Below are 27,161 nucleotides of genomic sequence, written 5' to 3' on the forward strand. Positions count from 1 at the left end.
GTGCTAACAAGCATAATTTGGGGATTTTTATGTAACCAAATGCAGTTGTATACGATTTCCATCAATTTCCACTTGTCCATTAAGTGTTTGATTCTTTCGATAAGCTGCCTAAGTAAATCTGAATTCAGTTTATTCGACCTTAAGTTTACCTGTTTCAAAAATTAGAGCCAGTGTTCCGGTGTTTTCGAAATCTGATTTCACGAACACGATAGCTGTTTTTTGTCTGCGTTGTTTCGAATACATCAAATTTCAGCTCTTTAAAATACTCCCTTCCATGGCAGCCACTGCTAGTAAACAGTCATTCAGGAAATGCTTGTGTGGGCTTCACGTGTACTTTCCACGTCACGCCAATAATTGGAAGTACACCAATTTTCTCAGAAACTTCTGGTACACCACTCTCGCAAATCTCCGCTTATGCAGCACGAGAACGACGATACTCGAACACGATTGCTTGTCATTAAATCTTCCCACATCTGCAAGTAAATATTCCATCGACCATCGAATCACTCCGTGGAACTGTGAGTTACCGCAATTAATTTTCCCCTGGGCCACAAAGCATCAATCAACGACCAAAAACTGATTCCCGTACCGAATCTGGCAATCAACAGAGCGATACTACGTCGTCGTCGTCGTCGTCATCGGTCGAGTGAAGCGGAAGCGGAGTCTCTCTGTGACAAGTAGGAGAGTGAGTTGCCGCACACAGTATTTACGCGCGTGTTTGACATTCACAACAAAATGCGCACTAGTATCGAAACCCAGCCAGAGTGGTTTCCCCATGTATCTAAAAATTTCAAGCACATAGGATAATGTGCAAATGGTGCAGCTCAGTTCAATCCCAGCTGACGTGCAGTTCTCGACCGGGAGCAAGGTCACTTTCAATAAACCACATCAGCCAAAGCGTCAGTGAACCGGCGGGTTGACACTCAAAAGTCGTTGCCACTGGAATGACTGGCGGACGACGGACACTGCTGCGCTCCTGTGCGTTGAGTTCGGAAGAGCGCATGTCCGGTGAGTGTGTGAGTACATGTCATGTTGCTGATGCCGATAGGTGTGAGGCGGAGAAGGTTCACTCTTGCCACTCTGGCTTGTCGAGGGGACTGTTCCTGGTATGAAATACAATGCAGCAATCGGTAGGAAGTTATCATGTTTATAGAGCATCTTCCAAATGTGGAATTCGATCACAGTTTTATTGGAATCATATGCATAATCTCAAGGTGAACCGGGAAATCGAGAAAGCTGGTATAAACCGGGGAAAAACTCGCGAATTTCGATCCTTGAACTGTCATTTTACAGAACTACAGTGATATCAAAATTTAGCGTATACTTGCCCTTAAACTTTAGAAAAACAGCTCCACTCGAGAAGGAGGAAATGACTTTCGAATACCAAATTCAGGTATGATAACAGCATAACTGGCAACCTACATATGGTATTTACGAGCCTGACATGAGAAGTAAAATACAAAAAATATTACCTCAAAAAAGTTCTATGAGTAACGAACTAATAGATAATTTAGTTATTACAGGGGAAATGGATGTAATGTTGGCCTCTATGTCCCTAATTTGGGCCCATACATAAAATCAGCAATAGACTAAATTCTCAATAGCGACCAAAAATATCCATTAGTACCGTCCCAATGACGCGTTCATCTAGATAAAATTGATAAATAGCAGATTTTTAGCGATGGGCTCAATCTTAGATCCATAGGCCAACATTAGAGACATTTCCCCTATATGATATAAACTTGATTGATTCCAAGTAATATTACAAGTTTTATAAAGATTTAAAGGATTCTTCAAGACCAAACTATAGCCTACAAGACAATGATAAAACCAAAATTGGTACTTGGGATGGGTATATATGATATTTCCCGGTGCGGTGGTTTTTCCCGATTTTTCCCCGGCCAAATTCGAATTTCCAGTTTTTCCCAGATTTCCCGGTTGAGTGGACACCCTGATATACTAACTTCGTGTCCTATTACATAAATGGTTTAAAGTAAATCCCTCCACTTAAAGTCCTGCGTCTTGATGTGGCATCTTTTAAGCATTTTCCGGATCTTCTTGCCAGTTTGTGGGCATTTCATTGGTCCACATTCAGTAAAAAGTCATAAATTTATGCGTTTATCACGATCCCTTTTGAGATGCCGTTTGCTTGACCTCGTTATGCTTGATCGAAGACGTAAGTTACAGCAGGCTACGTTTATAGCTAGATTACTCAACGGTGACGTCGATTGCTCTCATCTTCTGTCACTGCTTGATTTCCGTGCTTCAGGTAGGATATTACGTCAGCAATCCCTGATGCAACCGAGCTTTCATCGTACTCTCTATAGCTACAACCAGCCTATTTGTACAATTTTGTTTATATTATATCCGTCGAGTACGCGTTTGATTTTGGTACGTAACTCTAACTTTATTCATTAAGACAACTTTGACAGATGAATTATTAAATAATTAAATAAATAAATAAATAAATAATATATAAATCAATTTCGCAGCGTGGCGTTTTTCACTGGTCAGGGTGGCCAGTGATTTTTCATTCCAGGTTTTTCCCGGATTTCCCGGTTAAAATCTTAAAAAAAAATCCCGATTTATAATATTCAGTAGAAAACGAAAGTATTGCATAATTGCCAAATGCAAATTTTCCATGATATTTGTTATCTTCAATAGCAATACTTCAAAGGAAAATATGGTAAAGCTAAAGGTATATTCAACAAAATGGCTCGAATGTTATAAAATAAACAATTGATCTTCATTCTTTACAATGTATTGATCCATTACACATCCATTTTACAGTCATCCCACATTTATTGACCAGCTAATGTCAGCCCACCGTGTAAGTCAACTGCAAGTGACCTTCAAATGTGGAAGATTCTAAACGAAGTTCCTAAAAGAGGATTCTAAAATAAGATTCTAAAAGAAGCATCTAGAAGAAGCATTCAGAAGAATTTCTTAAAGAAGATTTTACAAGAAGATTCCAAATGAAGATTTAAAAAAAAGGTTCTTAAAGAAGGTAAGAAGCACCCAGAAGAAGCTTCTTAAGAAGATTCTAAATGTGGATTCTACAGAAGATCCTAAAAGAAGATTCCATAAAAAGGTTCTACAAGAAGAATCTAAAAAAAAATTCTAAAAGAAGATTTTAAAATAATATTCTAAAAGAGAATTCTAAAAGAAGGTTCTTAAGGGCAAGCAGACCGCTCCGAAAAAAAAATTACGTTTTGATTTTTCTAAAAATATTGAAAAAAAGTATCAAAAATCTAAAAAAATCACATTTTTTCTAATTTTTTAAAGAAAATTCACGTGCAAAAACATGTTTTATAAGAGGGAGTTGGTTGGAAATGCTAACATGAAGCTTTAGTGTGATGATTTATTAGCTAGAGAATGATCTTTAGAAGAGGGTAGGTGGATAGTTCCGTTAAAGTACGGCGTACTCTAACGGAACTATCCACCTACCCTCTTCTAAAGATCATTCTCTAGCTAATAAATCATCACACTAAAGCTTCATGTTAGCATTTCCAACCAACTCTGAAAATCGTTAACTTCGCGTATGAAGTAACATAAAAAACACTTTGAATGTTTTATAAGTTGTTGGCATAAAGTTGGACTCAAAAAACCACAAAACATCAAATTTTCGGTTTTTCTGAGAGTCCAATTTTTTTTCATGATGGGATAGAAAAAAAAATTTTGCATGTAATTTTTGACAGAAATCTAAGGAAGAAACTGATTTTCTTGGATTTTTGATAATTTTTCCCAATATTTTTAGAAAAATAAAAACGTACCGAAAATATTTTTTTATTTTTGGGCCGGTGAGCTTCCCCTTAAGGAAGGATCTAAAGAAAGGTTCTAAGATTCCAAGAATCTTGTTAAAAAGTTTCCTCTAGATGCTTCTTCTAGAATCTTCTTTTAGAATCTTTTTTTGGAATCTTCTTTAAGAATCTCTTATTAGAAGCTTTGTTTAGAATCTTCTTGAATACGTTTTTAGAATCTTCTTAAGAAGCTTCTTCTGGATGCATCATATGTTCTTCAAAAATCTTTTTTAATATTCTTTTAGAATCTTCTTTTGGAGGATCTTTTGGAATCTTCTTTTAGATTTTTTCTATGTAATCCTCTTTTAGAATCTTCTTGTGGAATCCTCTTTTAGAACATTCTTTAATAATCTTCTCTTAGAACTTTCTATCAGAATCTTCTTTTAGAATCTACTTTTAAAATCTTCTTTTAGAATCTTTTTTTTAGAATATTCCTTTAGAACCTTTTTATGAAATCTTCTTTTAGGATCTTCTGTAGAATCCACTTTTAGAATCTTCTGTAGAATCCACTTTTAGAATCTTCTTAAGAACCTTCTTCTGGATGCTTCTTTAAGAATCTTCTTTTAGAATCTTTTTCTTGAATCTACTCTTAGAATCTTCTGGATGCTTCTTTAAGAATCTTTTTTAGAATCTTCTGGATGCTTCTTTAAGAATCTTTTTTAGAATCTTCTGGATGCTTCTTTAAGAATCTTCTTTTAGAATCTTCTTCTTGAATCTACTATTACAATCTTCTGGATGCTTCTTTAAGAATCTTCTGGATGCTTCTTTAAGAATCTTCTTTTAAAATCTTCTGGATGCTTCCTTTAGAATCTTTTTATAGAATCTTCTTTTAGAACCTTATTATGGAATCTTCTTTTAGGATCTTCTGTAGAATCCTCTTTTAGAATCTTCTTAGGAAGCTTCTTCTGGATGCTTCTTTAATAATCTTCTTTAAGAATCTTCCTCTTGAATCTACTCTTAGAATCTTCTGGATGCTTCTTTAAGAATCTACTTTTAAAATCTTCTGGATGCTTCTTTTAGAATCTTTTTATAGAATCTTCTTTTAGAACCTTTTCATGGAATCTTCTTTTAGGATCTTCTGTAGAATCCTCTTTTAAAATCTTCTTAAGAAGCTTCTTCTGGATGCTTCTTTAAGAATCTACTCTAAGAATCTTCTGGATGCTTCTTTAAGAATCTTCTTTTAGAATCTTCTGGATGCTTCTTTTAGAATCTTCTTTGAAAATTATCTTTTAGATTTTTTTATAGTATCTTCGTTTAGAACCTTTTTATGGAATCTTTTTTTAGGATCTTCTGTAGAATCCTCTTTAAGAATCTTCTTAAGAAGCTTATTCTGGCTGCTTCGTATCTTTTTTATGAACCTTTTTTTTTTAATCTTCATTTGGAATCATCTTTGAGAATCTTCATTTGGAATCATCTTTTAGAATCTTCTTGTAGAATCTTCTTTAAGAAATTCTTCTGAATGCTTCTTCTAGATGCTTCTTTTAGAATCTTATTTTAGAATCCTCTTTTAGGAACTTCATTTAGAATCTTCTTAAGATGCTTCTTCTGGATGCTTCTTTAGAATCCGTCATAAGAATTTGATTTTAATTTTTTTATAATCCTCTTTTAGAAACTTCTTTCAGAAAGTCCGTTTAGAATCTTCTTTTTTAGATGACTTAAAAACTTAAAGTGACTTTTTATAGAATCTTCTTTTAGAACCTTTTTTATGGAATCTTCTTTTAGGGTTTTCTGTAGAATCCTCTTTTAGAATCTTCATAAGAAGCTTCTTCTTGATGCTTCTTTAAGAATCTTCTTTTAGAATCTACTCTAAGAATCTTCTGGATTCTTCTTTAAGAATCTTCTGGATGCTTCTTTTAGAATCTTCTTTTAAAATCTTCTTTTAGAATCATTTTTTAGAATCTTCTTTTAAAACCTATTTATGGAATCTTCTTTTAGGGTCTTTTGTAGAATACTCTTTTAGAATCTTCTTAAGAAGCTTATTCTGGATGCTTCTTATCTTCTTTAAGAACCTTTTTTTAAATCTTCAGTTGAAATCATCTTTTAGAATCTTCATTTAGAATCTTCTTGTAGAATCTTCTTAAGAAATTCTTCTGAATGCTTCTTCAAGATACTTCTTTTAGAATCTTATTTTAGAATCCTCTTTTAGGAACTTCGTGTAGAATCTTCTTCTGGAATCCTCTTTTAGGAACTTCGTTTAGAATCTTCTTCTGGATGCTTCTTTTAGAATCCTTTATAAGAATCTGATTTTAATTTTTTTTTTATAATCCTCTTTTAGAAACTTCTTTGAGAATCTTCGTTTAGAATCTTCTTTTTTAGATATCTCTGTTAGAATCTTCTTAAGAAGCTTCTTCTGGATGCTTCTTAAGAAACTTTCTTTTAAAATCTTCTCCTCTTTAGAATCATATTTAAGAATCTTCTTTTAGAATTCTCTTATAGAATTTTCTTTCAGAATCTTCTTGAATACTCTTTTAGAATCTTCTTGAATGCTTTTTTAGAATCTTCATAAGATGCTGTTTCTGGATGCTTCTTATCTTCTTTTAGAACCTTTTTTGATGTTGTTCTTTTATAATCTTAGAATATTTTTTTGAAATCTTCTTATAGAATATTCTCTTAGAATCCTCTTTTAGAATCTTGTTTTTATGCTTCTTCTGAATACTTCTTTTAGAATTTACAGTAAGCACCTTCATTCTGAATTTTTTTAAGATTTCGTTTAGAATCTTCTTGTAGAATTCTTTTTTTAAATCGTCTAAATAAGCTTCTAGTTGCTTCTTCTAGATGCTTCTTAAAGAATCTTCTTTTAGAATTCTCCTTTAGAAACGTCGTTTAGAATCTTAGAAAAGAAGGTTTTAAACTTCGTGTAGAATCTTGTTTGAAAACCTTTTTTTAGAATCTTATAATAAAATCTTCTTTTTGAATCTTCTTGTAGAACCTTCTTTAGAAGTTTTGATAGGAAATTCAAGCAATGTTCCAAAGAAAAACACGCTGTCGAAAAGAGGCATATGAACTGGCAGAGCCTATTAGTCATTAATCAATACTTATTCAAAGAGTACCACTCGAGGGGAGGGGGGGTACAGGTAGCCTAAATAGTAGAGGTACGGGTAATACCAAGCCGGAGGCGGCGGGTTGAATTCCCGGTCCAGTCGACGAAATCTTTCGGTTTGAAAATTTTCATGACTTCCCGGGGCATAGGGTATCATTGTGCTTGTCACATTTATGCATTGGTTGGCATAGAAAAGCCATCTCAATTAATAACTGTAATTAACAACATTTCGGTGTCTCCGGCGTGCTTACTCATTTGTTCATACGAAGTAAGGGTATGCGATATAAGACGGCTTTGCACGGATTTTCACGAAACTTTTAGGTTTTGGCAGAATTATGGAAGTTTAACATGTGGAAAATGGTTTTGCGGGCCAGATCTCCCAGTGGGGTACAATATTTGCTAATTCTGATTGTTATTGCCGGAAATTGCAAAAATTTCGTTTAGTTTTGCTTCGTTTCGTATCGTTTAGACAAAAGTTGGTCAGTACCAAATTTTTAATTAGGGAAAATATTTAAGTAAATTATGCAAAGTTTTTAATTCATGCGGTCTTATACAATCACACGTTTACAATATTGTGATAAAAAATCCAAATTATGAATGTTTCTATAGAATTTTGCCCAAAATTTCATTTTGTTTCGCTGTTGCAGGGGTATTCATATCGCATATTCCTAATACAACGTAAAAGTGCACTTTTATTGGCGATTACGCACTTTTGAGGAGTCTAGTTTCAAATATAAAAATACAATATAATTCGTGTGGGCTGATATCTCGAATCATAAAATCGCTTTTTGTAACTTTCTGTAAGCGAAATTGACAGGTTTTAATCATAACTAAAAAATATCATCATCATTTATCTTCAAAATATCTAATGAATTCATAATTCCAGTAAACATGTTTTATAGCGAAGTGAGTGAAAGCAACCTTGATTGCAACTTGCAATCACTTTTTTATACCGCATACAGGAAAAAAAATTATAGGTACCGATTGACAAGATAATCCACAATCGCCATTGACCAGTCATCACAATAAGAACTGCTGAAGTGAGTGTGTGCGTGTGTTTGTGTGTGTGTTTGTGTGTGTGTTTGTGTGAGTGTCTGTGGGCGTTCAAGACGGACGTCCGCTCATAAATGCCACAACGGAAAAGGGAAAATTTCCTTTTCATTTGTGCCAAGGAATTTCTGATGCATAATAGACATAGGTGAGAACAGGCCACCATGCACCCATGCGGTAAAATACACCCCCCCCCCCTCCTGCTAGTTGAAGTACTGAACTATAGCAATGTTGTCGGAAAGCTATTTTATACCATCTTACCCTAGTGCTGGAACGACGGACATGTCGATTATGTCATTCGAAAGCGCTTTATTCCGTCACGCGATTGTCACTAGCCGTGAATGGGTAGCTATATGATGATTTACCCAACAGTTGTGTCGATTCAATTTGATCAAATGCTTGTTTTTTGTCAATTGCCTAGCGCAGTTGCCCAAACAAAAAAAACAAAAACTGCCAACGCAGAATAAATCCTCTTAAATGCTGGCGGTGATGGCAGGTCATGTTTGTGTTTTTCTGCGCTCGTAACTCAATCTCCACAAAAGTTAAACCTATCACAATTCGCGGAATAACACAGCCTGGATGAAAAATAAAAAAAAGTGTGACAAACAGAAAACGAATGAATGGGAAAACAGCTTCGCAAGTGCTTGAGGCGGCGCGGCGTCGGTCTGGAAGTTGAGTGTGGCGCAATTTATGACCGTTTTAAGGTAGCAGCACGTCATCAACAACGACGAAAAAGTTACGTCCGTGCGAAGCAGAGAGGCAGCCAAATGGTCATAGGATATGGGCAGCGGAACAAAAAAAAATGTGTCACCGATCTGGCCACGGTCGGTGGGATGACCCCACGTTGAGTGGCATCGACAGCATGTGAGTTTACTACGTGCAAAATGAGCTGTTGCGGTGAAACCTTCAGATTTGAATATCGGCTGTCTTGTGAATTTCCAAATTCCTCTAGTGACCAGAAATGAGCCCCAAATTCATCGTTATTCTCAATATCACGACATTCACGACCGAACGTTGCCCATCGCATCGTCCGTCATCGGTATTCCCATTGACCATGGTGACCCGTCTGTTGCTGCCATGTCAGAGATGGATTTGATCCCAACAGCACCACCACTGCGAGAGTGTAGTGTTGTACTTATGATGCTAATCTATCGGTGGTGTCCTTCTGACACGAGCTGCTTCAGCAGCAGCAGCAGGATGTCGTCGTTCATCAGTTGCTCTTTGTCATCAACGCGAGCAAACGGAAATGTGGGCAAATAGGACGAGGATAAACTTTTGTGTGATGACTGTCGGTTTGCCTTGGGTACCAAAGGCCAAGTATTGCCATGTCGTGAAAAGGAGCTCTGCTCCACGATACAAACGGCGAATGGCGAATGGCGAATGGCGAATGGCGATGGCAGTTGAGTTGGGGTATTACGTAATGATTAGGTTATATTAGGAAGGATTTTCATTTCTGCTGCTTTTCCACCCGGCAGGGATCTGTTGCTTTGACGCCATGGTGTGTCCTTTCATGATGCAAGGATGTGTTTGTTGCTGGTTGAGAGAAAGTTGGAGATCAAATGGAATTGTACCCATATCTTTTGCATCAAATGACAGTGTCCTTCCCGCAAGAACGCGTAGTTATATGTGTGATTATATTGGCAGTTATGCAACAAGCTTTGTCATTAGTGGCAGCTGCTGTGGTGTCGAGATGTTTTGATAATCTGGTTTAGGACACTTTTCAGCAAGTGCAATGCAATGCTTATACAAATTCGTTCATTTACTGATATTTGAGTAAGATTTTCCCCTATTGATTGTTATAATGATTTCTTTGTCAAAATCTTACCGCCCATTATCAGTGTCGGAAATGAAATTTAGTGAATTCTGATGAATGTGGGCGGCTCAGCTGAATACCCGTGTAAAAAGAGATATCGCCTACAATGGCACACTTCTTCAGTGTCTTGTACTAATAGTCGAATATTTGTACAAGAAACTGAAGAAGTCTGCACATTGTAGACGAAATACGCGTATCTGTCAAGGATAAGCAAATTAGGTAGTGGAATCTTAAGTGGAAATGACTAATCCTGCTCTCTCTCTCTCTCTATGAAATTCAGTGCTGGAGCGATATCTTTTCCAAACGTCAATTTTTCGAAACCATCGGTGCACCATTTGACTAGGATTAGTGAGTGAGTGAGTGAGCTAGTAATGTCCATTTCCAGCGGAAGCAATCATTTGACATACTCATAACATCCAAGCTGCTTTAAAGACGCCGATCCCGCCCAACTCCCAGTTGGAAATGTGAAATGTTAGCGTTCCTTGAAACAGACACAAACTTCCGGTGAGATCCTCCGCCACCTCCCCGAGTCCCGTTGACCACACGAATCCATCGTGTCACGTCGCGTTGGTCAAACGATAAATGGATAGCTGAGGGAAAATAGATAAACGTCCCTTGTACAACACAGCTTCAAACGGGTCGCCGCGGCTATGAATGTGCGGAACGTTGTGGTGACAGGCCTGTCACTGTCACCAAAAGGAACAAGACGTGCAAAAAATTTGGTGGACGTTCAATACCTACTGGTATTGAGGTATAGGATTTTTTCAACTTTGCCTTGGTTTTGTTTTCGAATGTCAGAGGGAAAGGAAATAGTCGAATTCGAGGGAGGTTGGCATCCTCCGGTCGCTTCTGTTTGTCCGCCTTTTTCTAGTTCAACAATACGAAAAACGAAAGGTTCGCCTCCGGTGGAAATTCGATTTTCCCAAGTTGAATCCGGGCAGGAGAATTGGATGAAAGGAAAATTCCACTGATCCTAAGAATCGCTTTCGGGTTTTCGGACTTCGGCGATGAAATGCGATAGGAGTGAAATGGAAGCGATTCAACGGTCCTGCACAGATCGTGCGGTCCAAGTTGATTAGCAGCTTTTCTGAGGGGTTTGCGGTTGGGTTTGGGTTTGTCGGAATCGGCGGCTGAGTCAAATGTCGTTAAATTAGAATTAGGTGGTGAGAACCCAGATCACGTCAAAGGCAGTTTGAAGTTGTCACTTAGGAATGGGTTTCGAATTGTGCAATTTGGAGCGATAAGTGGGTGCGATGATAGGGACTGGAAGATCTTAGTTGGTCCATAGTATGTTAATTTAATAAATTTTCTTAAAATTATTCAAAGTGGAGTTTGAAAATCAACGCTTTTTGTGCACCCGAAGCGCGCCAGCGACTTTTGACGTCATTAGCGACATTGGCGATATAGGAAGACCAGTGATGCCAGCGAGAAATGTAGCTCTGATTTTCAGTCGGAAGCACAATATATACTTTCAAAACAATGTCCCTATCTGAAAGGTGCCAATTGAATAATTGATGTCAATTTCCGTGTCACACTTTGATCCTCTTGACTATGCATTTTCTCGCACAAACTTTCTCATGTAATTTGAAAACTATCTTTCGCAGAAATCCCGCCTCTGGCAAGCAAGTTTCATCCCCATGATTCTCTGTTGTCACACTACCGAAATGTACAGACATCTCCACTACCATAAAATGAACATGTGTTCCAATGTTGGTGTAGAAAGCGTACGCTCCATAAATTCAATACCCCATCATCGTTACCCTGTGACTAGGTACTTTCGTCAGTCCGGACGCTGCTAGCTGCTGTGGGGGGCGCTGGAAATCCTTGACAGCTCAGAAAATTTTACTTTCCTTATCCTTCGCTTTCAATTTCAATGCTGGGTTCGCCCCCACTCCGGCAGAATGTTCGCCCGTCCGTTGCTGTCGTCATCGTCATCGTTATATTCAAGAGGAATCCCAGCCCTCCAAACAAGGGAAAATGGTACACCAGAACAGAAAATAATTCAACCGCCTCACAAAAGGGCGACGGGACTTGCGTCATAAAGTTTACCGAGTTGGTGTGTTTTCTATTTTTTTTTTCTTGCTCTATTTTTATTTTGCCGCCCACAAGGAATCGAGTACACCCAAAATGTGCACCGGATTCTGATTGGATTGGAAAAAAAATCTGAGTTTTATCTTAACATCAGAATCTTTCAAAATGAATTTATCTGAATCATTCATAGACTTGTGTTTACAAGATAGATCAGCAATTTTGTCAAACGCAAGTAATCTGATATTATTGCATTTAATCCAACGGATTCTATCCATAATCCAATTTGTGCAGTGAAATGTACTTAAATGTTTCACCTTTTTGAAACTTATATAAGTTAAATGTAAATTTTTCTAAGGGCAGTAGGCCGAATTGAAAGCTTGAGCATAAGAATTATTTTAGAAAACTGTTTAACACTAACACTTCCTAGACTGGACAGGGAATCGAACCCAGCCACCTTGAGCATGGTCTTGCTTTATAGCTGCGCCTTTACTGACTGAGCTAAGGGAACCCAAACCCCCTCTTCTGGGACAATTTAGTCCCATGTGGACAGCCTTTGGTCTATTTTGACGTAAGATTACGTCTTTCGTCAACATATTGGAGGTGCAATTTCATAAGACCAAAATTGATCGCATTACGAAAAGTGGTCAGGTTTTGACCACATATAACTCTGTCAATAGTGGATGGATTTTAATTCTAAAGAAGCCAAATAAATTAGAAATTTTGCTACGAATCTGCTTAATTGAACACTTTATTAATTTTCAATAGGCCACTACTGAAAATACCACAAATGTCCAAAATTAACACCAATTGCCTTCAAACAGCGCTTTCCCTAACACAGATTTCAAAATCGAATTCCATCCGGTCTCACTGAACGGTGCCCATTCAATCACCGTGTGTGGTAGTGTCCGGTCGTCAACGTCAGCAGTAGCAACATCAGCAGCAGCAGTGCTTTCGGCGGATGGCGTTGAACATAGTACACAACGAAAGGCTGCCCGCAAGTAGCGATCTGCAGCCCACATGAGCGCCATTCACCGAAGGAGGAGGAAGAAGCCTCACCACTACTTATCGAAATCCATCTTCGTGAATCGCTGTGGGCCATCTATGCCAAGCGCGTCACTCTCGTTCCAAACAACAAATAGCTCGCCAGCCTCATCCGTGTTCAACACCATAATAGCATAGAGGTAACTCTAAGACTAGAAGGTCCCGAAGAAACGTGCTCAACTGTTTGGCTCAGCTCTGGTACCCTCTTCGGTCCCAAGCTAATCGATTCACGCCTCGAAACATAGGAAAATCCAATAACCCCTCATTTTATCTGTCAAACTTTCAAAGCGAATCAAAACAAACATTGTGTAGTACTAGAATTTCGACTAGAATGGGATACGTTAATCGTTTGCTTGGGACCAATAGGCTAGTCAAGTAGTGAGCCAATTTGAAATCGTTAGTTTCGTATTGATTGTTGATAATAGCTCAGCATTACTCAACCATTACGACAAAACGGTCCTTATTGTTTTATAATTGTAAATTATTGTTGTTTAAGAATTGCTGCCAGCCAAATCACGCCCAAAGCTGTTTGATAATGTACCCAGCAATAGAACGTTTGTGGCCAAATGCGTCAAGTATTGAAGAGGTACATACAAAATCTCGCAATGACCGAATACCACATATACCGCAATTGGAAATTTTTATGATTGATCGCGATTGGAAATTTTTTAGAAATTCCTTCAATCAATATTCGATTTTTTATCTACAGAATAAACCAAAAATTCCGTGCGTTTGTGCACGAAAATGCGTAATTTTGTCATCAGAAAACAAGGCGTTTCCGTGATGGAAAAAGTGGTTTCCCTAACACAGTCGACGAATATTGATACTAAGCACTGAGCATGCCAGATGGTACCTATCTGTATGCCTTTAGATGGAAATTGTAAGCCCCTCCTATTAATAGAATTATGCCAAACAAAAATCTTGCCCAATTCTCTTAACAGAAGGGGCTTAAAATTTGCATAAAAAAGCATAAACGTAGGTACCGTCCGGTAGGCTCAGATTCTGTGATTAATGCGTTTTCCCTAATACATATTTCATTTCCACACCGCTCATCTCCAAGAACATCGAGGAAAAATTTCCACAGCATTGTTCTAAGTATCCAACCAATCGGTCCAGGATTGGCTTGTACTACATGGACATCGACAGACCACCTCAAAAACAGAACTCTAAAATTGCTTCCGAATTCACTATGCTTTTGCTGTGACATCAAAGCTACCTTTCGTAATCCTACGTTAAATCTACGGTCGTGCCTTGGATACAACCTCTTGCTTTTTTAGTGTTGTCAGCCTTGTTGTCCATGATTTGAACTTACATAATGCTTTAAAACCTTGATAAACTTGCAATACTACTTGGATTCAGGCCACATGTCAATAGTTATGTTGTACAACTCATCTTCTTCTGCTTTCTAGTTCTGGCTTACTAGAAACAAACGAGATGATTTCTAGACTAACATTCGAAAGGGGTGGAAGAGCCAAAATGTAAACAAACCATATTTTGCCACAAATAGAGACAACCAGACAGGGACACAAACTACTCGATAAACACGAAAAAGTAGAAGAAAATATCACTTCAAATCATCAAAAACGTTTTCTTCTTACATGGCGTATTTCCAACTTTCAACTCTATGATGCATCTGGTTGCTACGCCGTGCACCAGAACTACGAATTATATTGTTTTAATATGGCAAACGTACTGATTATGTAGTATCTAGTCACGCCCGATTCATTTGAAATGCATCCGATTGATATTTCACGTGTAAACAACGAACAAAAAGAAGACCATAAAAAATCTCCGGGCGAAATTCCACTCTCACAAAATATGCGAACGAAGAACCAAGGCGGAACAACAAACAAACAAACTCCCGAGGGTGTATTTCCACGGCGTATCACCAGTGTTGGCAGTTCAAAGGGTGGAAGATGTAAGAAATTATCAGGGCGTGGGAGCAGGCTCCGAGAGAAAACGGAGAAGAAGAACAGCAGTGAGGGTAGCTTGAGTGTACCTATTTCGAATAGGTACGCTACTCTTCCCACCGATGTAGGGAATACCGCCTCAGCCACGGTGAAGCGGTCAAAGAAGAGGAAGAAAAATCAAGGCTAATCCGATGGTGCGAGTGGACGGGACGATGCCACCGCGACGAACGTCAGCGTCATTGGTGATTTCGGCGACGCCGTCGATAACGAAACTGCTGCCAGCCCGAGTGCAGCAAAAATGAATCTTCCTCCACTGGTGGTGAAGCAAGTCCCACTCAACACGCTGATTGGCGATCTCTCATCGCTGGGCATTGCAGCTGAGTTTAAGCTCGGCAGGATCGGCACCAAGGTGATGCTGCGAACAAAAGCGGAGTACGAAGTGGCCGTGAAATATCTGAAGGATTCCAAGGCGGAATTCTTCACGCACGACATCCCCGGTGAGAAGCCCTTCAAGGTAGTCATCAGGGGTCTACCAAACTTTGACTCCAAGATGGTCGAAGCTGAAATCAACCGGTACAAGCTAGCCCCAATCGCTGTATTCCAAATGACAAGGAGAGACGAAAACGTGAAGACGCACCCGGATTGCCTCTTCCTGGTGCACTTCCAGAAAGGGACGGTGACTCTCAATGCGCTGCAAGCCATCCGATCGATCTACTCCATCATCGTACGATGGGAGCCATACCGTGGCGGCCATCGTGACGTAACGCAGTGCCAGCGGTGCCTCAATTTTGGACACGGTACCCGCAACTGCAACATCAAGCCACGCTGCAGCAACTGCGCTCAAGAACACGCCACTTCCAACTGCCCTGCGGATGGAGCCGTGGCGTTAAAATGCGCCAACTGTGGTTGTGCACATCAAGGTTCCGACAGACAGTGCTCCAAACGCGAGGACTTCAAACGCATCCGAAAACAGGTGGCAACTAACAACCAACCAGGACGCAAGAAGGACAAAGTCCGGCATTTCGGACGGAGGATTTCCCGCTTTTTCGTGCTCCTCAGCAAAGGCAAGCGAATTCGCGGGTGCATCCCGCTCAAGCAACTTCCGGTGATTCTGCTGCTCTCCATCCCCCCCTGGATTCTGGAGACAACCAACAGCGCAAAACAACAACCCCGATCTGTTCTCAGCGGATGAACTGATGGAAATTTTCGTCAACATGTCCGGTGCTCTTCGTAAGTGCCGCAATAAGCCCGAACAGATCCAAGTGCTCGGTAAGTTCATCATCCAGTATGGTGTCTAAACCGCTAACTATCGTCACCTGTAATGCTGAGATTGAGCTTGCCGACTTCCTCCGCAAGCACAGCATCGACGTGGGCCTTCTAACCGAGACCCATCTAAAGTCCGGCGACAGCTTCTGGTTGCCTGACCACAACATTATCCGGCTTGATCGCACCAGCTCCAGGGGGGGTGGTGTTGCGGTCGTCGTCAAGAAAGGAATAAAATACCACACTCTGTCCCATATCCGCACCTCTATCCTAACGTGGCTCCTGCTTCAAGCCTGCGCAAGGACTACCATCGCGTAAACTGGGCCCAGTTTGGACGCGTGGTAGACAGGCACATCATCGACAACCCGCCGCTTGACACCGTGGAGGACATCGACCGAGCGTTGGAGGGACTCCACCAAGCCATAACCGTGGCTGACGAGGCGTGCGTCCGACGAGTTCCTGTGAGGGGTAAGTTTATAGCCATTGATTCCCACAACCAACTTTTGATTCGCCTGAGAAATGTTCGTAGACGCCAGTTTCAGAGGACTAGAGATCTGGGCAAAAAACGTGAAATGGTCGATCTGAACAGACAGATTGCTTCCAGAATGGACTCACTCCGAAAAGAAAGTTTCGGGCGTGTTGTCCAGAATCTGGACGACCGCTCCAGACCATTCTGGAAGGTAGCCAAGGTCCTGAAAACTCATCCCAAACCCATTCCACCTCTCAGAATGATGACGATCGGCTTTTAATCACCCCACAGGAGAAAGCTAATGCGATCGGCGAGCATGTCGCTTCATCGCATTTGCTTGGCTCGAATATCCAAAGTCTGCTCGAAGATCAGTTTGCGCAATGCGTTCAAAACCTAGATGCCTCCCCTTGTGTCGTGCCTCCGGCGGATATGATTACAGTACAACAGATTTGCACAGCGCTGAAATGCACCAAGAACATGAAGGCTCTCGGGTTTGACGGTATATTCATCTTGATCTTGAAGAGACTCAGCATGAAAGTGCAGTCTCTTCTAACCGCTATCTTCAACAGATGTTTGGAACTGCACTACTTTCCAAGCATCTGGAAAGTAGCAAAAACCATACCAATCCGCAAACCCGGTAAGGATCCAACATTGTCTTCAAGCTACAGACCAATCAGCCTCCTTTCAGCGCTGAGCAAATTGTTCGAGAAACTCATTCTCAATCGTTTGCTCAAGTTTGTCGAGGAAAATAACATTCTCCTTCCGGAACAGTTTGGATTCAGAAAGGGGCACTCCACCAATCACCAGCTAGTACGGGTGATGAATAACATCCGAAGTAACAAAGCTGTATCCAAGTCCACAGCCATGGCCTTGTTAGACGTTGAAAAGGCGTTTGACAAAGTTTGGCATGACGGACTTGTGTACAAGCTTTGTAACTTCAACTTCCCATTACATCTGGTTAAAATCACCCGTAACTACCTCCAGCAAAGGTCGTTTAAGGTATCGTTGAATGGTTGTCTTTCAGACACGTTTTCCATCCCAGCAGGAGTCCCGCAAGGCAGTCTGCTGGGCCCCTTGCTTTAGAGCATTTACACTTCCGACATTCCTCCCCTCGGAGACGGTTGCGTGTTTTTCCTGTTCGCAGATGATACCGCAATAGCCGTCAAAGGAAGGATGCCTCGCGAAATAACGAACAAACTTCAACGATGCCTTAACGCCTTTGCTGATTATGCCACCACGTGGAAAATCAAAATCAATGCCTCCAAAACACAAGGGATCATGTTCCTCCATCGGCAATCGCCCAAACTGAAACCGGCTCCATCTTGTACTGTAATCATGGATGGCACAAGGGTTGAGTGGTCCGCCGAAGTAACCTATCTCGGGATGTTGTTTGACGAAAAGCTCCTATTCCGCTCGCATGTGGAGAAAACCGTAGTCAAGTGTTCCGCCTTGGTTAGGTGTCTATATCCGCTGATTTGCCGCAGATCCCGCCTCTCAAGGGTGAACAAACTGGCCGTCTACAAACAAATCGTAGCACCTGCGATCCTCTACGCAGCTCCGGTGTGGGAATCATGTGCACAGACTCACAGGAACAAAATTCAAGTCGCTCAGAATAGAGTGCTGAGGATGGTTCTTGATCGTCCTTTCGACACTAGAATAACAAATTTACATGAAGAGGCAGGCATTGCCAAAATAGATTCCAAAATTAACGAAATTAAGACTAAATTTGCACAAAAATGTAATTTATCAGAACATGCTTTGATAAGCAATTTGTATATAGTAGGTTAGGTGTACATAGTAGTTGTAGGTTAGTTGTAGTTGTAAATAGTAGTTATAAGTAGTCTCCTTTTTCCAATTCAAATCAAACCAATCCCACCAAGGTGGTCATACTTTAAAATAGGCCTGATAGGACTAGGAACTGTAAATAATACTTAAAATCTCAAATGTACTAAAGTTGAAAAGACGCATCTGTGTCACTTAACAAATTCATACATGTAAACCACACAATCACAAGAAATAAATATCATTTAAATGGCAAAAAACCTCAATTCATTTTCGCTTCGGACGCCGTGGTGAGCAGGCAGCAGAAGCAGCAAAAGCAGTCGTCTGGCTCGCCGTGGCGGTGTCAAACGTGTCTCCGGTCTGATCTACGAGAAAACACGAGGTGTGCTGAAAGTGTTCTTGGAAAATGTGATCCGTGATGCTGTCACCTATACTGAACACGCCAAGCGTAAGCGGCCATCGATGTCATCTAAGCTTTGAAGCGACAGACGAACTCTGTACAGTTTTGGAGATTAAATCATCACCAACTTTGGCAACAAAACGGTCCTTTTCTGGGCCAACATGCTTATTACAGTAAAAGGTTAGAATAGAATGTATCTGCCTGTTGGTCCATATTCAGAACTACGACCACACAAAATGCTCTCCAGAGTTGTAATCTTGTAACCAAACTTGGAAGCACGGGTGCAAGGGATTTTGATCGATTCTCTTCATCAACTTTCTCTTTGAAGAAAAAAAAAATACTATAAATTTGGTACGCCTACAAATCAAAAACGGAAAGAGTTAGGATAATAGATGATCGATCAATTAAAAGAACTACATTTTCTTCACATTTGTTCCGTGCCCTAGCGGTCCTACGTCAAGCTCCCGTTCGTGCCCCTAGACACAGACCCTTCTACTTTTTTTTGAGTTTTTAGTGATGCATGATGGTAGATTACACTATTTACTATATGCCAAGCATTGGAGGCGAACCAGCCCCAGGCTGAAAGCCTCCCTAATAAAGATAAATTAAATTATATGTCAAGCTTATAAAATCATCCATAAAATGGAAAGTCGTGAAATGGGATTAATTTTTAGGTCATCAAAATTAGGAAGCGAATTTCTCGATATCAAGAACAACATGTGAAAAGGGCATACAAGCTTTTTGTAAACAAACCTTCTTATGCCTTTTTCTCGCCACCCATATGACACCAACGCAAACCTTTAACATCACCGGGTAAGGGAAACTTTCCCCTTCCCGATGATATTGCTGGTTTGCGTGGGCAACCCTCGGTTGGCGAGAAAAGGGCCCACAAAGGTTTGTTTACAAAAAGCTTGTATGCCCTTTTCACATGTGGCTCTTGATATGGTGATTTTGGAATTCCGCCCATTTGAAATGTTAGTCTAGATTTTCTAGTCATAGTGCATTGGAAAAACACACGCACACACACTTAGTTCGAAAATTCACCGAACGTAAACATTACAGAAAATAGTTCAATGAAGATCACAATCATCACCAGCGTGGGTGGTTCGTGATTCAAGAGCTGCAAGAAACGGATTACCAATATATTTGTAGGTTTCCTTCCACCTAGTTGCTCCATTTCACCTATTTTCGTTCCACTCCGAACACGATGCCTCCGGTAAAATGTGTAACAGCAAACTTTCAATGTTTGAATAATCATATCTCAGACATTTATAAACGGATAGGCGCCATTTGAAACTACATACGTTAACAATGTATTCGGTATCAATAGATTCAAAATCTATCGATAAATTGCTGAGAAATGATTTTTCAAACATTGCCAATGTGCCGTTACACATTTATCCGGAGGTATTTTTCTTGCGGTATTTTTTTATATATGTAGGCCTGCTTTTTGTAAATCATTGGTCTTTGATGGCTTGGGCAGCATTACTCAAGGTGACCAGTGAACCAGAAAATCTGGAAAAACGGGAAAAAGTCGAGAATTCTAAGTCACCGGGAAGAAAACCCAGAAAAATACCCTAAATTTTGATGAAAAATCGTAAAAAAAATAGTTCAATCATTTTCTTGAAAAAATAATAAGGTTTTGGACCATTAACATTTTTTAAGGTCCAAGATTTTTTTTCAAAAGAAATTTCGATTGTGAAGAGGATCTCTGGCAAAATTGGGAAAAACCGGTTGCGTAGCACAACACGTGTTCTCGACTGCTACACACCGTGTTTGGTTTAGATGCTGGTTGTGTTACCATCGAAGCTTGTAAACCAACGCGTGTTTCGTTTACACGACACCCCGGTTTATGTTTGGTTTTCGTTTACCGTTAAACGAGTTTGGTATGTAAAAAATAAAAAACACAAAACCGAACCAAGGTTGTGTAGCGGTTGTGTTTTCGGGTTGATATTTTTTGGACGTGCAAGTGATGCCAGATTTTTTGCCATTTCAAAATCCAAGATGGCGATTTTCGATTAGAGAAAAACTGGAAAATACTGTAAAATGCACCACAATATGGGTATTTGTAGAGTCGGGATAACGTGTTGGGACCGGAAATCAATGTCTGACGCCATTTTAAAATCCAAGATGGCGACTTCCGGTTGTTGAAAAACAGGGAAAAACTGTCAATACTCCACAATATGTGTATTTTTAGAGTCGGGATGATGTGTAGAAACCGGAAATCAATGTATGACGCCGTTTAGAAATCCAAGATGGCGACTTCCGGTTAGAGAAAAACAGGGAAATACTGTAAATACCCCCACAATATGGGTATTTTAAGAATCGTCATCCGGACATGTACGGACCGGAAATAGAAGTTTGACACCATTTTGAAAACCAAGATGGCAACTTCCGGTTAGAGAAAAACAGGAAATTCTGTAAATACCCAATAATATGGGTATTTTTTAGAATTGAGATGACGTGAAATCAATGTCTGACACCATTTAGAAATCAAAGATGGCGACTTAAGGTTAGAGAAAAACAGGGAAATACTGTAAATACCCAACAATATGGGTATTTTTTGAATCGCAATGACGTGCAGAGACCGGAAATAGAAGTCTGAAGTCATTTTAAAATCCATGAAGGTGACTTCCGGTTAGAGAAAAACTGAGAAATACTATAAATACCCCACAATATGGATATTTTTGGAATCGGCATGACGTGTCGGCACCATCTTGAATTTCTAAATGGCGTCAGACATCGATTTCCGGTTCCTACATGTCACCACGATTCCAAAAATACCCATATTGTGAGGTATTTGACAGTATTTCCCAGATTTTCTCTAATCATATTGGATTTCAAAATGGCGTCAGACATCTATTTCCGGTTTCTACATGTCACCACGATTCCAAAAATACCCATATTGTGGGGTATTTGACAGTTTGGCACTTTGAATTTTGATCATCTAAGCTTTAATTCACTTGCACATTCGGCATCACTGTACCTCCATTTACAGCTTCTTCGCTCAACCGTTTAACCATGTTCAGCAAAAACCAGGTTCGGTTTGCAAAAACTGAACCGAATCCGTGGTAGATATTCCATACAGCCGACCCCAAACTCGTTTACACGTGTAAACGGTGCTGTTGGATTCGTTTGTGTTTTCGAAACCGAAGTTCGGTTTTGGTTTCAGTTTCGTTTACCGTGTAAACGAAATGGAAAATTTACACGGTGTGCACCATTCGTTCACACGTGTTGCGATTTTGAGGACCGTACCAGTACATGTGTGTACCGGTTGGTTTTATTGTCCACCACTGATCCCTGGATCCGTGAACAATACAAAAGCAATCGAATTTTGAGTGATCAATTCCAAAGGAATTCTAAGAATAATTTTAAGGGAATACCAAGGATAATGAGGTGAGTAGCTTGGAAATTCTAAAGAGAATTCAAGCGAATTTTAAATAGAATTATGGAATGAAGCTTCAAAGAAAATCTGAGGATGAATTTCATTTTTTTTAATTGGTCAGCAGAGAATTTCTAGACTATTATAAACAGGGTCTGGTGGGGCAAAAGTGCCACTTTAACAATTGTACGTTCTATTTATGAGCAATTCCAGACAAATTCACAAATCCATTAATTTTCGTACTTTTGATTTGGCTGAAAGTTTTCCGAAACGTTCCTTATGACCAAAAATGCCATTTTGCATCTTCAGGTCACCATTTTAAATGGAGCCTTTATTTTGAGAAGGGCCTATAGATGTTAAGCTTATCTTCAGAAAACTGGACCTATTTGAAAAAAAAAATGCAGTCTTAAAAAATTGTTGGAAATTCTATCTAACATGAAGCTTTAGTGTGACAATTTATTAGCTAGAGAATGGTCTTAGAAGAGGGTAGGTAGATAGTTCCGTTAGAGTACGGCAGTATGAAAATTGAATAGAAGTTGAAAATGAGCGGAGGGCCATTAATGCGACAGTACAAACAGTCAAACGCACACCTTCTGCCTAACCCGTACGATGTACGCGGAGATTTGAAGTATGTCTTCAAATATACTGGCAAAATAGTGTGCTCCCGCCTTTGCTCATATACTGCCTGCGGCTGTGGAATAGTTTTAGCGAACTCATAAACCGGGGACCAACGGCTTTACTTCCCTAAGGAAGGCGTGATCAGAGATGTTATGCCTCAGAAAATCCCGGCGGTGCCGACTGGGATTGAACCCAGGCCTGCTGAGGTGAGAGGTAATCACGCTTACCTTCAAAGCTTTTTTAAAGTAAGATCTGTCACAAACTGCAACGAAGTTTCTTAAACTGAAGCGAGGATCCCTGAAGATCTTAGAAGTTTATTGAACTAGATCTTCTACGAAATTCCCTGAATTCATTCAAAATGCCTTACACTTATTATATGAAGTTTTACTCAGCTCCTCAAAACTCTACGAAATTCGCAAAACATCTACAAAGTTTGCTGCACTTCTACGTTTCTCGTAGATTTTCCACGAAGTTCCACGAACGGAATTTCTTGAATTTGTACGTAATTTCCACAACTTTCCCAAGTCCATGATGCTTCAAAAAAGTGCCCTTATATTATATAGAGGTTCCCGATAATTTTTGAGCTTTCCTGAAATAAAATAATGCTCCGTTAACTTCTACGAAGCTCCTAAAATAAATTTTTCCAAGTTCATTGTTTCTACGTTTTTTTTTCTGATGATCTATGAAGTTCCCAGAATTTCTACTAAGTTTCTTAAATTTCTACGATATTCCCTCAACTTCTTAAAAGTCCTTCAAGTTTGACGAAGTTCTCAGAAGTTGAAGAAAAATCCCTGGGCTCATGGCCAATTTGTAGATCCTGAAGACGTCGATTAAATATCGATAAACTATGATTTCTCAAAATCGCTGTTAAAAAAAGACTTGAACGCGCAAAAAATTATCGACAAAAAAAATTGTTTCTTTCAGGCAAAATTCATATCACAAAAATCTTCTTATTTTTCTTTTCGTATTTATATTTAAATATATAAATATATATTTAAAGGAAAAAAACGGCCAGAACAGCACAGGTCTATTATGTTGCTTTAGGAATGGTAGCAGCCGCTTTTCCAGGCACTCCTGGACGTAGATCTCTTGATTGATGGTTCCCGTAGTAATGAAAATGCCGCTTTTTAGACCACACGTGCATATGGCCAGATGAGATATTTTTTCGGGAACCATGACGACACAGTCGAACTTTGTGAGCATATTCGTATATAGCTTTCGGGACCGCTGCTTTGCCTACGTGTTTTGTTTGTAATCTCGGTTCGCCACCTTCACCTTCTTCAACGTCGACAACCCGGTTCGTTTCTTGGCCCGCTGCACAGTAGTATGGGAGACATTGAGCTTGAAGGCGACGTCCCAGATGGAGAGGTTAGGATTACGCTTATATGTATTTCATCGGCATCTTCTTCGTTGTCGCTGCCACGTCCGGATTACGATTGCCGCCGCTTCCAGGCTTCCTGGCGGTCGACAGACGCTCCCCGAACACTTTTGAAACGTTTGTCACGGTCGATTTGGCCACATCCAGCTATTTTTCCAACTTGGCGTGTGAGAACGTCGGATTCTCTTGCTGCGCGAGCAAAATTTTGACACGCTGCTCCTCTTGCTTGGACGTCATTTTGAAAACTGGAGAGCAAACGGTGAAAACTCATCATAGCAACCATTGTATGCAGCATTTCAGGTTTTTTTTATGCATTTTTAACAGAAATACGTTGACCAATTTTTGTGCGTTCCAGACTTTAGTAACATCGAACTTGACAAGCTGAATGATGATAAAATACAGGTGCGTCAAAAAAAAAGCTACGTAGTTCTGAAGGGACCCTGGCCCACTTGGCACCCCCATTAGCTCACCAATGACTATCGGGCCGCTTGTGGATGTATAGCAAAAATCATGAAGCTCAACTCACCACAGTTGCTTGTTGATTTTTGTCTACGAAAATCAAGGGTGATCTTGGGCATTGGTGAGAGTTGATTTTTTGACGTAGGACTACGTCTTTGATTTCTATATGGGGGTACACTTTGTGAAAACCGAAAATGAAACATGTAACAAATTGAAAAAGATTTTGAACGTTAATAACTCAGTTGCCCCTGGTCCAATTTCGATAATTTTATCACCAATCGATCAGAAATATGGCTACGCATCGATAACAATGCTTTGGAATGTTGTATTTCCACAAGAAACTTTTGAAAACCTGGTAAATGTCCATCATTGTCCAAAAGCGTCGAATTAACTAAAAAATCCACCAATTACCTACATGCATATACTGCTTCCCCAGCACAGTCGTCAGAGAGTAGTAAGTAGACGAAACAAGTCAAAGTGGCATTCGCCTCCGATCCGAATAGGGAGGATGGAATTGCGTAATATTTTGCACACTCATCGCCATATACAGAACCAAACGCAAATTCTTCGAGATAACCACCATCCGTCGTCTGGCTCGCCGTGGCGGTGTCTGACGTATCTCCGGTCTGATTTACGAGGTATGCTGAAGGTGTTCCTGAAAAATTAGATCCGTGATGCTGTCACCTACACTAAACACGCCAAGCGTAAGCGGCCATGGATGTCATCTACGTTTTGAAGTGACAGAGACGCACTCTGTTTGGTTTCGGATGTTAAATCATCACCAACTTTGGTAACAAAACTGCTCTTTTCAGGGCCACCAAGCTTATTACAGTAAAGAGTAGGAATAAAATTCATCTGCCTGTTTGTCCATATTCAGAACCAACGACCACACAAAATGCTCATGTAATCAAACTGGAAGCAGGGGTACAAATTATTTTGATCAACCTTCATCATCTTTGAATCGCCACGGCCGGATATTTTCAATGGAAGAAGCAACAATCTATCATCTAATTCGACGAAGACAGCAGGAAACATTTGTGAAGCCGAGTTATTTACGAAAGAGAGTATCGATGAAGAGAATCGATCAATGTAGATAGGACCTATTGAAAAGTGACGTGAGATTTGTTTTCCGTACTGAGCTCCAATGCTACCGAATGCTACCAAATGGGAGGCAGCTCCCACACTTGGACCCTACCAATCGACCCATCAACTCAACCGGGGACCAACGGCTTTACTTCCCGAAGGAAGGCGTGATCAGAGATGTTATGCCTTAGAACATGCCGGTGGCACCGACTGAGATTGGACCCAGGCTGCTGGGGTGAGAGGTAATCACGCTAACCACCGGCGCCGATATCTTTCAAGGTGATATCACGGCGAATGAGAACGACCCAAATTTGAGTTCGTCAAGCAGTTGAGTTCGGTCTTTGCTCGCTTTGTCGAGTTGTTCGATTAATCTATAGTTTGTTACAAACGTTTGCAGATATACTGCACGTCGCGTCGTCAGTAGTGTCGGTCGCATCGCGTGATGGGAAGACAGCGCTCTCGGAGCCGACTTCGTGAACAAGCGGAGAAGAAGAACAGTGGTGAGGGTAGCTCGGTACCTACCTCAAATAGGTACGCTACTCTGCCCACCGATGTTGGAAATACCAACCCAGTCCCGGTGAAGCGGACGAAAAAGAGGAAGAAGAACCAAGGTCAGTCCGATGGTACGAGCGGACGCGACGATGTTACCGCGACGAACGCCAGCGACATCGGTGATTTCGGCGACGCCGTCGAAACCGAGAATTCTGCCGGCCCGAGTGCGGCGAAAATCAAGCTTCCTCCACTGGTGGTGAAGGTAGTGCCACTCAAGACGCTCATTGGCGATTTCGCATCGCTGGGCATCGCAGCTGAGTACAAGATCAGCAGGATCGGCACTAAGGTGATGCTCCGGACGAAAGCGGAATACGAAATCGCAGTCAAATTCCTGAAGGATTCCAATGCGGAATACTTCACGCACGACATCCCCGGTGAAAAGCCCTTCAAGGTAGTCATCAGGGGTCTACCGGATGTTGATCCCAAGGCGATCGAAGAAGAACTCAAGGACCGGTACAAGCTGGCCCCAATCGCTGTCTTTCGGATGACGAGGCGAGACGAAAACGTGAAGACGTACCCGGATTGTCTTTTCCTGGTGCACTTCCAGAAGGGAACGGTGACGCTGAATGCGCTGCAGGCTATCCGCTCAATCTACTCCATAATCGTACGATGGGAGCCATACCGTGGAGGCCATCGCGATGTGACCCAGTGCCAACGATGTCTGAACTTTGGACACGGCACTCGCAACTGCAACATCAAGCCACGTTGTAGCAACTGCGCTCAAGAACACGCCACTTCCAACTGCCTTGCGGATGGAGCCGTGGCGTTAAAATGCGCCAACTGTGGTGGTGCTCATCAAGGTTCCGACAGACAGTGCTCCAAACGCGAGGACTTCAAACGCATCCGAAAACAGGCGGCAACTAACAACCAACCAGGACGCAAGAAGGACAAAGTCCCGGCATTTCGGACGGAGGATTTCCCGCCCCTTCGTGCTCCTCAGCAAAGGCAAGTGAATTCGCGGGTGCATTCCGCTCAAGCAACTTCCGGTGATTCTGCTGGCCAAAGCTCTCCATCCCCCCCTGGATTCTGGAGACAACCAACAGCGCAAAACAACAACCCCGATCTGTTCTCAGCGGATGAACTGATGGAA

The 27,161-nt window shown here is 40.8% G+C and overlaps 1 protein-coding gene across 1 annotated transcript in view; it reads right to left on the reverse strand.

Moving 5' to 3' along the window:
* The window catches only part of LOC135702518 (uncharacterized), a 575,981-nt gene that overhangs the window by 464,130 nt on the left and 84,690 nt on the right, over window positions 1–27,161 (reverse strand). The gene's annotated exons all lie outside the window — the stretch shown is intronic.

This window comes from Ochlerotatus camptorhynchus, unplaced genomic scaffold (assembly GCF_037179485.1).
Source record: "Ochlerotatus camptorhynchus isolate MF236.1 unplaced genomic scaffold, CSIRO-AGI_Acam_v1.1 ptg000193l, whole genome shotgun sequence".
NCBI classification, from domain to species: domain Eukaryota; kingdom Metazoa; phylum Arthropoda; class Insecta; order Diptera; family Culicidae; genus Ochlerotatus; species Ochlerotatus camptorhynchus.